Raw genomic sequence first — 12811 nt, 5'->3', positions numbered from 1 at the left:
GTATTCCCCCAGCTTCTTGTCGTCTTTTTAAACTTGTTTTTTATTTACAGAAGATTTTTATGCAGTATTTAAATTTTTCTTTGCAATGTCTTGCCTTGTATTTAAGCTTTCCCTATCCACTGATCAGATTGTTAGTGTATATCTACGTTTATGTGGGCTGCTTTCTGCCCGGTGCAAGGTAAAAAATGCAGTAAAATACCATCTGGGGTCTGTCAAGCAATGTATTCAAAAGCTCTTTAGGAAAGAGGATAAAATGAAAAAGATTTCAAGAAATGGACATTTGTGATTGTAACTAATGCGTGTTGGTGGTGCTCCCGTTGACCTTAGGGCCCCAGAGTACTGTGGGAGCCCGTGTTCCCGAAATGAAAGGTTTCAATTGTTTCAAAGGCACCTCAGAGAGTCCTTTGCCATACAGACGGAGACCCTCCTTGGCAGAAGTCTTCTCCTTTGCCCAAGCTACACTTAAGAAATTGGGATTAAGGTACCCAAGTCTAATTGCTTCTAAGCCCCCTGCCAACTCAACCTGTTTATTATCTAGTGCAGAAATCAAAGTAAAGGAGGAAACAGAACTCAGAAAGTCAGCATTAGAACATAAGAAAAACAATCTTGTGCCAACTATACATTCTGCAGAGTGACCTCCAGTTTCTCCAACCATATGCCTCATTGCAAAATTTATGAGACTTCCCAGATCAGAGGTCAAACATTTTCCTGTTACTGTTATAACCCTTCGTATCCTGCTTCTCTTGCCTTTTACCTTCCCTTCCCACAGCTTCCTCTCTACTTTTCTTTGTTTTGTTTTTTAAATTGGAACTTCCTTTTTCTTCTTTCTCTAGCCCTCTATCCCAAAGTCATTCTTCTCTGTCTGATTTTCTCTCCATGCCTTGTTTTTATTCTGGTTCTTACCCATCAAGTCCCCATCACCATCATCCTCACTCTTTTTCATATAAATTCCCTCCTCTAATATTCAAATTCTATTGTCAGTGTTTATATGATTGAACTCTCACGAAAATCAAATCTCATAGGTTTGTGTTGGATTGTAGGTTTGGTGATGCAGGCATTTTTCACCATTTTCCTATTAACTGGAAAGCGATTTGAGGAGCCAGTCCCATAGGCAGAGCTGAATTTCCTTCATTCACCATCTGAAAGATCTGATGATTATTTAGAATTATGAAACTTCTGGTTCTGAGAAATAGGCCTGGTCATCCCGTGGGAACCAACAGCCCCAGCAGATGATTAGTTTCGTTCTGTTTGATGACACACAAAAGTAGAATCATATTTGATATTATCAAATAGACATAGTTTGTGCCTAAAGGTATACATCATGACTTCCCTAAGTAATCAAAACAGTCATTTGTTTGAAAAAACTAGTTTGTTCTTTAATGATTTCATTATTTGACTGATTTTCCCATAATAGCTACTCTAGTCTATGTTTGCATACACATCCAAGTCAACCCAATTCTTACCTTCTTTGCCTTATCTGCTTTAAGAGCTTTGATAGATTGTCTCTAATGGATTTTTGCTCCTCGTCACATGGTGCTCCTTTTACCTTAAATATAGCATGATGAGTTTTATAAGGAAGGAGTCCCTCTATTTCCATCTATCCTCTCTTCCTCAAAACATAGTTGCCTTTTTTAAAAATTTTATCCATTAAACCTAAGCAAAACTGCCCTATTGTAGCTCCTTTTAAAACCAATCTTAGCACCTTGATGTAGCCAAGGGTTCACACAGACTATCACTCAGAGAAACCCTGTGGCAGGATAATACTGAGATACCAATCTGACTTTTTTAACCTTTATTTTTCCCTTTTCTTTGCCTTTGTTCATTTTTTTTTCACCTTTGTTCAATCTGATAACAGATTCCATTCTTTGCCCCAGAGGAGGTTTTTGACTGGGAATTTCTTTCTTACTTCCTAAGCCAAATTTCAAACCAGAAACCCCAAAATTAAATTTGGTTCACAGATATATTTTATTGAGTTCATATAGGACTTTTTAAAACCTGGGGTAACATGTAATAACTAGACATATTTCTTTTTTTTAAAGATCTTATTTATTTATTCATGAGAGACACACAGAGAGAGGCAGAGACATAGATGGAGGGAGAAATGGGCTCCTCGCCGGGAGCCTTATGTTGCTCAAACCCAGGACCTCGGGATCATGACCTAAGCCAAAGGCAGATGCTCAACCATTGAGCCACCCAGGTGCCTCAATAACTAGACATATTTCACATAGAAATATGAATTTCTGACTTCTCTTGAAAATTGGATGATCTAGCCACACTGGGCTACTATTTTCATGTGGCCACAATCACTTAGAACCTCGTAGAGCTATAGTCTTACATAAGTCCCATACTTTCCATTTCTGCAGAGCTCTTCCCACTGTCCTTCTCTCTCTTATGTCAGTATGTCTTGCCCCCATCAGCATTGCTTGCCTCCTGGTTTAAATCCTTTAAGGTGATACTCTAGAAGAGAGACAACTTAAGAAAAGATCATTTTTATTCAGAGGAAGAAATGGTTATGGTGAAACATCATGTATTCAGCAAATATTCAATAAGTAAGCACATATGTGCCGAACAATTTTTCATGTGAAGATTAAAAACAATGAACACGATAGAAATGTTTCCTGCTTTTATGGAATTTCTATTCTAGTAGGTGATGGTGAGAGACAAGTAGACTCATTAACAAAATAATTTCAAGAAGTAAAAGTATAGGAGATGATATATTTCATAATTTCATGTAGTGACAAATATTTGAAAGAAACAAAGCAAGGTGATGGAAAGGAGTGCAGTGATGAAAGAGGATGGGGTGGATGATAGGGCAGGGGTACTAATGTAGGTCAGGCATTGAGGGAAGGCATCTGAGCGATGATAAACCGGGAGCTGAATATGACCTTTCAGGTAGCACCAGCTTTGTGAAGAGCTTGGCAAGGAATAGTCTAAGCAGAGAAAACAGCAAGTACAAAAACCTTAAGGTGGGTGTGCGTTTGACATATTCAAGGAATTTCAGGCTAGTGTGGGTGGGGCTTAGACAAGAAGGGGCGATAAGGGAGCAGTTGTAGAGGCGAGTGAACATCAGATTTTGTAAAGCCTTGACATCCACAGTGGGGCATTTGGATCAGAATCTAATTGCTTCTGGAAATATTGGGAGATTATTAAACATGTTAGTAGTGTAATCTGATTTTCTTTTAAGTAACAAGGCTCTACAGTTTGCAGCTATTGTTGATTTTGTTTCTGTATTTATTTGGGAGAGAGAGTGAGGGAGAAAACAAGCAAGGAGAGTGGCAGAGGGAAATGGAGAAGCAGACTCCTCGCTGAGCAGGGAGCCTGATGTAGGGCTTGATCTCAAGACCTGAGATCATGACCTTAGCCAAAGGCAGATTCTTAACCTACTGAACCACCCAGGCGCCCCCATCTCCTTGATTTTCCTCATGGTTTTACCTCTAAGCAATTACCTATGCAATGTAGTTTAATGGTGTCTCATTAAATTTTATATAAAATAACTTCACTTGTGAATTAAGTCAATAAAATCTTCTTCACAGAGGGGTGCTGATCTGGCTCAATTGGTAGAGCATGTAACTCTTGATCTCCACGTTATGAGTTCAAGTCTGACATTGTATGTAGAGATTACTTTAAAAAAATAAAATCTTTTTAAAAAAAATTTTTTTAAAGAAATTTCCTCATAGGTATTTCTTCTTCCTATACAAAATGAGAAAAGTTAGGGTACCTGAAAGGTTCAGTCAGTTGAGCATCCAACTCTTGATTTCATCTCAGATCATGATCTCAGGGCGGTGAGATTGACCCCACATCGGACTCCGTGTGCTCAGTGTGAAGTCTGCTTGAAATTCTCTCCCTTCCCCTCTACCCCTCTCCCTACTCCCTCTGTCTCTAAATAAATAAATAAATAAATAAATAAATAAATAAATAAATAAATAAAATCTTTTTTAAAAAACAAAATGAGGAAAGTAGTTTTAAAAATAGCTTTTTTCCTCCACCCACAACAAATAAGGGCATAGCCTAATGTAATGTATTTCAGGAAATGACAACCAAGGGAAGATAAAATTCTTCAGCAAATACAAAAGCAGAGCTGTTTCTAATCTCAGAATACTTACTAATACCTCCAAATATTTAGAGAAATAAATAGAGTTGGATATCTTTATCTTTTTCCTCTCTTGATTAAGGAATAGTAGAAAGAGCTGCTGGGAATAAATAAGCAAAATTGAGAAATTACTAAGAGTTTCATGGCTTTCCTGGTGCCAGAAGATGAAAGTGGACTAATGTAAGCAGATTGTTCCATTCCATCCCCCTATCCAGTAATATGTTTAAGCAATGGGTGTTTGATATAAACTCTGGCCAGTAAGATGCAAGGGAGGAAATTTAAGGAAAGTTATTTACACAAGTGGATGGAAGAGCCAAGAAGCCAATATAGGGTGATGAGGCATCCCATAGGTTAGTATAGCAGAAGGCCACTATTGTCTCTCTGCTGGAAGGATGAAGTATTATCATAGTCCAGAAGCCACGGCCATCTAGCAGAGACTGGAATGTAGAGGGTCTTTCCACTGGGAGACTGGAGCAGCCATTACTGAAGCGCACTCAGCGGGAATGGAGAGAGACCCTGGCTTCTCTCCTTGTTCCTGTTCTATGATCTACTACAATGCCTCTCAGGTAAGTCCAGCTGACAGCTGGCTGCTAGGGGACTCTGGGAAGTGCAGCCTTCTGGAGTCAGTCCATCCATGATACAAGACAAAGCAATGGATAGGTAAGGATTGGATTTAAGAGTAAACAGGTAAAGACTTGGCGTGAGGAGAATTAGGACAAGCAAGGAATCATGGAGGATTCCAAGTTTCTTACTTCTGAATGTGAGCAAGTGTCATTGTCTGAGATGGGGAACATTGTTCCCCATTGCATCATCCATTGCAGTTTGAGGAACTGAACTCAGAAGCCTTGATTTGTATGTTTGAAGTTTGAGATGTCTGTTAAATTCCTGTGTGAAGCTATCAAGTGTGTTCTAGTCGGTTCAATCCCAGCGGACTCCCCTGGATGAGTGAGAAAGGGGAGAAGAGAAGAGAAAGAGAGGCAAGCAAAAGAAAAAGAGAAAAGGGGAGCAAGAGAAACCCCAAGTGAGGGAACTTTAGGTGTCCCGGGGCAGGATGACCTAAGGCCTGGTTTCTCAGAGCACTGAGAAGAGAGCAGTGGGAAGGTGGCAAATCCCACTGAAGGAAATGGAAGTGGTGGCAGTTCATCAAAATATTTTATTTCCTGGAACCGAGACACGGAATCAGGTTAGATCTGAGGGGACCACACAGTAAAGGATGGTGGGTTCTCAGTGATCACTTGAGAGGACAAAGAAGCAGACACCACAGAGGCTCCTCCCCCCATATACTCTGTGGGCATGATAGCACTGCACAAAACTGAGATTATGGGATTTGAAAAGGAAGACATACAGAAATAACTAAAATCAAGTTGTCTGCCACTAGAAATATATGGAGATTCGGAGACAGAAATTTAGTCGTACTGGAACTCATCATCTCCTTTCCCTATGAGACAATTTGTGGGATATAAGATCCCCTGCAATGCCATTTCTGAACACTAATTTATTCAGTGTAGCTCAACCCATTGTTGGAGCTTTAACAAGATGGTGTAGAGGGGCTTTGGCTCTAAGAGTGTGAACCACTTTGAAATCTCCCCATAGTGTGAGATCCAGAAAAGAACAAGCCACACTGGTCATCCAGTCCAAGTCAATGAATCAAATACATGTATGGGGGCAAAAAAACTTCCCAAAGACATGTATTTATTCTTGGAAACAGGGTAAACTAGTTCCATACATTAAAAAAGAAGTATTTCCCCTACATGCAACAGAATCCATGCAGACCCCTGCCTACGAATGGGATACTCCTTACCATATGAGCAAAGGTGTTAGCTACACCCATTTGCTCATCATTTTAGCCATCATCTGGTTTCCAAGCTGTGTCCAGGGATGAATCTGAAAAAGAAATGAGCTCCTGTTTCAAATCCATCCACCTATCATGGACCTGGCAGGAACTGCAGTTAACAGATTTTACCACTTTGGGCCAAATAACATATCTAGGCATATTCACATGCTGTGAGTTGAAGGAATATGCATTTAGGAGCTCTGTACATGCAATGCCCCCAGAAATGAATTGGGAAGAATTCTGTTCCTCCAGTTACATGTGGATGTGTACAGTTTTACTGTCTCTCACAGGGTTCAGCTGCAAAATGAAGAAGAGGGCAGAGGAAGGAAAAAGAGAAGTTATTTAAGTAGCATTTTGAGTTCGATCCTCTCATCTTAAAGCTATGAAGACAGAATTCTGGAAAGGTAAAGTTTCCAAAATCTCACAGTCGAATTCCCCTGGACCCGTAATATATATTCACACCTAGTCTGCTGCTGTCTTATTTTTAATATAAAAGTTGTTTCAGCAATGCAGCTTTGATAATCCAAACTATATAGTAAGATCTAGTATGAGTTTTTAGTAGACAACAAGACACTAACCATGTCTTTCATCTTTTTCATTATGTATACAAATATAACACATAAATATATTTGCAAATATATAAACCTCAACTCGTCAAAAGTGCAAAATATCATCTTCTCCTAATTTGGGTTAGGAGGGAACTTGAGCTGTGGTAATATGTACATATGTGTCATAACATTAAAATGCTGATAAGTCAGCACAGTTTGGGGGCACATTTTTCATGCTGAATTGGGTAAATAACCTCCGAATCATGCTTGCTATCCAAAGCTGCGAGTGTAGGAATGAAGAACCATAAACAAAAAATAAACCATAATAGCTGTTAGGATCGAGATAATACTTTGTTCCCAAATATTCTGGCCATGTGTTCAGAGAATATAATCAGCTATCTAATTTTAAGGTTTAATTAGCTAAGTTTAGGCAAACTGTTGATTCTGAACTGCTACAGCAGAATGAGACAATCCATATGTTCTCTGTTCCTGGAATATGAGCATATATAAACAGATTTGTCTACAAGGGGGAAAACTCACAGATGACTGATAAATGAGTTTTGGCAGTGTCATGTTATCATAATTGGCAATCACAGGGGAAAATATTGACAACGCTAAGTACGGAACCCCTGGAAAGAGCGACTCAGAGTCTACCTCATACTGCAACTGTGGTTGAGCAGTGGAAGGTCTCTGGACTAGACAGATTTTGCATTGGGCCTTTCTGGGGGCACCTGGGTGGCTCAGTGGTTGAGCATCTGCCTTCAGCTCAGGGTGTGATCCCAGGGTCCTGGGATCGAGTCCCACATGGGGCTCCCCGCAGGGAGTCTGGTTCTCCCCCTGCCTGTGTCTCTGCACCTCTTTCTGTGTCTCTCATGAATAAATAAATAAACGCTTAATAAATAAACAAACAAATAAATAAATCAGGCCTTTCTGGATGGGAAAAGGGTAGTAAATGGAAGCAAAATTTTCTAGGAATGTGTCCAAAGCAAATGACTGTAGATGTGTGCGTGTGTTTTTCTTATTCTTGCTGTATATTTCTTTTTCTGAGCAGAGACTCTGTGTGTGTGTGTGTATGTGTGCGTGAGAGAGAGAGAGTTCTTCATGAATATTTATACACCAATGGAGAAAAGTGTCCTGCTACCCCAGAGCTATGAAGCTTATTTATCAAAATCTGGCATGAGGACTCTGCCATCTGTCTCGATTTGCTCTGAATCAGGACGCTTCTGACAGTGTGGAGGGCCTGCTCTGAGGGCGCAGGGACAGAGAGGCAAAGAGCAGTGGTTCCTCCCAGAGCTGAAATTCCTAAATCATCCTCAGTGCCAGCACGGAGCTCATTCTACATCGCTCTGGAGACAAGTGGGAGATGACAGGATGCTCAAAATAGAAGCGCTGCTTACCTAGGTATTTGTGTCAAAATCCTGCTGGAGGACTGCCTGTTTTGTTTCTGTGGAACACTTGCTAAAATTCAGTTATCAAAGGCACAAGTCATTCTGATGGGCCTGCTGTGCCTGGGTCTCATGATTGAGTTATCGTTTTCGACCGGCAGTATCTATGTGTGAAAGGGAGCAAAACTTTCTCCTTTTACTCAGCAAACATCTTGGAGCATTTGCCATGTGCCAAGCACTATGCAAGTCCCAGGAACCAGGCTGAAGACATTTTGCGTCCACTCCCAGTTTAGTAGAAAAGAGAGACCTGAGAACAGCTAAGTTATAACACAACGAAGCTGATGCTATCAGTCGGAGCAACGTGCTTTGCTGGTCCCATGAAGAGACTGATGAACTTACCTGGGGTAGCTAGGAAAGGGTTTTCCGGAGAGCTGATATTTGAACTGAGTTTGGAGTGTAAGTACAAGTTTTCTAGATAGAAAAGTCAAAGAGAAGACATTCCAGCCAGGTTCCAAATCACACAGATCCCCAACAATCATGAGGGACCACTGAATCGATGCTATGGTTGGAATAAAAAGTCAATGGGGAAAATCTCAGAGGAATAATTTCTCACAGAAAGAACTTACTGGCTACATGTGCTTGGCTTTGCTGGGAGCTTTTCTCAGTTTCATACTAAAAAATGTTAGTCATCTTCCCCACAGATGCCAAATTCCTAATGCTAACCCCTCCATAGCACCCACCTCGATGCTGAGCAATTGCAGACTTTGAAATTAGACCTAGATATGAATCCCATATCTGCCACTTACTAGTGTGTGTATTTGGAAATTCTCCTTAAACCCCCTGAGTCTCGGCCTCCTCTTCGTGGACTTGCTGCAGTAAACGAATAAGTCATTATATATAAAGCACACAAGCACAGTAAATTGTCAACATATGAGTTCAAGATCACAATGCCTTTCCCAAAAGGTTTTAAAGATTCATTGAGAAGGGTATTTAAGTCTACAGCACAGTATACTTAAAAATTAAGTGCATTTTGTTTTTTACTTACAAGTTTGAACTCCTGAATTTAAAGACACGTCTTACATGATGTTTTTCTCCACCACTGTGCTGAGTGTGTTGAGCTGAATTAAATTTAGAATTTCAGAGAGTTCACTTCAAGGCATCAACATATTTTAACCACACTATTTTGGGGCCTTACTATGTTATCTTTTGCATAGAGCCCTAGTGGGAAGCTATCTGAAAAGCACATTATTAGTGGCACTTAGTGCTGAGGTATGCCACTATTAAAGGAATCTTAATGCCAGTCTAAGCCAAGTAAAGATTATGAAAGAGAACTCCAGCAATCTCTGTGGTCAGATATGCCCTCCATCCCAAGGTGTTTTCTTTCTCTTGTTACATCCAACTAGTAATTTATAACTCTACTTCTTTGTGAGTATAGACATCAGGGAAGGTAGATTAGAATGACTTGGATTAACAATCAACCCCAAAACTCAGTGGCTTAAAATAACAAAGATTTATTCCTTGTTTGTGTTTCATATCCATCTGGGGACAGTGGGATCAGGGTGACGGGATTCAGTTCATCCTAATCATTTGGGGACTTAGGTTGATGGAACAGCCATTATCTTTATCTTAGAATTACTCATCGTCATGCACAGGTAAAGAAAGATCTGAGGGTCTTCTTATGGAAACTAAGTGTTCTTTTTTTTTTTTTTGGTTCATAAACATTTTACATTTATTTTATTTTTTTATTTATTTTTAATTTATTTTTTATTGGTGTTCAATTTACCTACATACAGAATAACCCCCAGTGCTTGTCACCCATTCACTCCCACCCCACACCCTCCTCCCCTTCCACAACCCCTAGTTCGTTTCCCAGAGTTAGCAGTCTTTATGTTCTGTCTCCCTTTCTGTTATTTCCCACACATTTCTTCTCCCTTCCCTTATATTCCCTTTCACTATTATTTATATTCCCCAAATGAATGAGAACATATAATGTTTGTCCTTCTCCGACTGACTTACTTCACTCAGCATAATACCCTCCAGTTCCTTCCACGTTGAAGCAAATGGTGGGTATTTGTCATTTCTAATGGCTGAGTAATATTCCACTGTATACATAAACCACATCTTCTTTATCCACTCATCTTTCGATGGACACCGAGGCTCCTTCCACAGTTTGGCTATCGTGGCCATTGCTGCTAGAAACATCGGGGTGCAGGTGTCCCTGCGTTTCATTGCATCTGTATCTTTGGGGTAAATCCCCAACAGTGCAATTGCTGGGTCGTAGGGCAGGTCTATTTTTAACTCTTTGAGGAACCTCCACACAGTTTTCCAGAGTGGCTGCACCAGTTCACATTCCCACCAACAGTGTAAGAGGGTTCCCTTTTCTCCGCATCCTCTCCAACATTTGTGGTTTCCTGCCTTGTTAATTTTCCCCATTCTCATTGGTGTGAGGTGGGATCTCATTGTGATTTTGATTTGTATTTCCCTGATGGCAAGTGATTCAGAGCATTTTCTCATGTGCATGTTGGCCATGTCTATGTCTTCCTCTGTGAGATTTCTGTTCATGTCTTTTGCCCATTTCATGATTGGATTGTTTGTTTCTTTGGTGTTGAGTTTTTTTTTTTTTTTTTTTTTTTTTTTTTGGTGTTGAGTTTAATAAGTTCTTTATAGATCTTGGAAACTAGCCCTTTATCTGATACATCATTTGCAAATATCTTCTCCCATTCTGTAGGTTTTCTTTTAGTTTTGTTGACTGTATCCTTTGCTGTGCAAAAGCTTCTTATCTTGATGAAGTCCCAATAGTTCATTTTTGCTTTTGTTTCTTTTGCCTTCGTGGATGTATCTTGCAAGAAGTTACTGTGGCCAAGTTCAAAAAGGGTGTTGCCTGTGTTCTCCTCTAGGATTTTGATGGAATCTTGTCTCACATTTAGATCTTTCATCCATTTTGAGTTTATCTTTGTGTATGGTGAAGAGAGTGGTCTAGTTTCATTCTTCTGCATGTGGATGCCCAATTTTCCCAGCACCATTTATTGAAGAGACTGTCTTTCTTCCAATGGATAGTCTTTCCTCCTTTATCAAATATTAGTTGACCATAAAGTTCAGGGTCCACTTCTGGATTCTCTATTCTGTTCCACTGATCTATGTGTCTGTTTTTGTGCCAGTACCACACTGTCTTGATGACCACAGCTTTGTAGTACATCCTGAAATCTGGCATTGTGATGCCCCCAGATATGGTTTTCTTTTTTAAAATTCCCCTGGCTATTCGGGGTCTTTTCTGATTCCACACAAATCTTAAAATAATTTGTTTTAACTCTCTGAAGAAAGTCCATGGTATTTTGATAGGGATTGCATTAAATGTGTATATTGCCCTGGATAACATTGACATTTTCACAATATTAATTCTGCCAATCCATGAGCATGGAATATTTTTCCATCTCTTTGTGTCTTCCTCAATTTCTTTCAGAAGTGTTCTATAGTTTTGAGGGTATAGATCCTTTACCTCTTTGGTTAGGTTTATTCCTAGGTATCTTATGCTTTTGGGTGCAATTGTAAATGGGATTGACTCCTTAATTTCTCTTTCTTCAGTCTCATTGTTAGTGTATAGAAATGCCACTGATTTCTGGGCATTGATTTTGTATCCTGCCACGCTACCAAATTGCTGTATGAGTTCTAGCAATCTTGGGGTGGAGACTTTTGGGTTTTCTATGTAGAGTATCATGTCATCGGCGAAGAGGGAGAGTTTGACTTCTTCTTTGCCAATTTGAATGCCTTTAATGTCTTTTTGTTGTCTGATTGCTGAGGCTAGGACTTCCAGTACTATGTTGAATAGCAGTGGTGAGAGTGGACATCCCTGTCTTGTTCCTGATCTTAGGGGAAAGGCTCCCAGTGCTTCCCCACTGAGAATGATATTTGCTGTGGGCTTTTCGTAGATGGCTTTTAAGATGTTGAGGAATGTTCCCTCTATCCCTACACTCTGAAGAGTTTTGATCAGGAATGCATGCTGTATTTTGTCAAATGCTTTCTCTGCATCTAATGAGAGGATCATATGGTTCTTGGTTTTTCTCTTGCTGATATGATGAATCACATTGATTGTTTTACGGGTGTTGAACCAGCCTTGTGTCCCGGGGATAAATCCTACTTGGTCATGGTGAATAATTTTCTTAATGTACTGTTGGATTCTATTGGCCAGTACCTTGTTGAGAATTTTTGCATCCATGTTCATCAGGGATATTGGTCTGTAATTCTCCTTTTTGGTTGGGTCTTTGTCTGGTTTTGGAATTAAGGTGATGCTGGCCTCATAGAACGAATTTGGAAGTACTCCATCTCTTTCTATCTTTCCAAACAGCTTTAGGAGAATAGGTATGGTCTCTTCTTTAAACTTTTGATAGAATTCCCCTGGGAAGCCATCTGGCCCTGGACTCTTGTGTCTTGGGAAGTTTTTGATGACTGCTTCAATTTCCTCCCTGGTTATTGGCCTGTTCAAGTTTTCTATTTCTTCCTGTTCCAGTTTTGGCATTTTGTGGCTTTCCAGGAATGCGTCCATTTCTTCTAGATTGCCTAATTTATTGGCGTATGGCTGTTCATAATATTTTTTTAAAATTGTTTGTATTTCCTTGGTGTTGGTAGTGATCTCTCCTTTCTCATTCATGATTTTATTAATTTGAGTCTTCTCTCTCTACTTTTTAATAAGGTTCACTAATGGTTTATGTATCTTATTAATTCTTTCAAAGAACCAACTCCTGGTTCTGTTGATCTGTTCCACAGTTCTTCTGGTCTCGATTTCGTTGAGTTCTGCTCGAATCTTTATTAACTCTCTTCTTCTCCTGGGTGTAGGATCTATTTGCTGTTTTTTCTCTAGCTCCTTTATGTGTAAGGTTAGCTTTTGTATTTGAGTTCTTTCCAGTTTTTGAATGGATGCTTGTATTGCGATGTATTTCCCCCTTAGGACTGCTTTTGC

The 12811-nt window shown here is 39.8% G+C and overlaps 1 long non-coding RNA gene across 2 annotated transcripts in view; it reads right to left on the bottom strand.

The window, feature by feature from the left end:
* LOC119872253 overlaps positions 1–8990 on the bottom strand; it is a 29609-nt gene extending 20619 nt beyond the window's left edge. For both annotated transcript variants that reach the window (XR_005361144.1, XR_005361145.1), the window contains exons 1-2: positions 8903–8990; positions 5892–5974 (exon numbers count right to left, since the gene is read on the bottom strand). This is a non-coding gene — a long non-coding RNA (uncharacterized LOC119872253). The remainder of the gene's footprint in view (positions 1–5891; positions 5975–8902) is intronic.
* Between the last annotated feature and the right edge of the window lie 3821 nt (positions 8991–12811).

The sequence above is a fragment of the Canis lupus genome, chromosome 6 (genome assembly GCF_011100685.1).
Source record: "Canis lupus familiaris isolate Mischka breed German Shepherd chromosome 6, alternate assembly UU_Cfam_GSD_1.0, whole genome shotgun sequence".
Lineage (NCBI taxonomy): Eukaryota > Metazoa > Chordata > Mammalia > Carnivora > Canidae > Canis > Canis lupus.
This window is presented reverse-complemented; position numbering and strand designations above follow the sequence as displayed.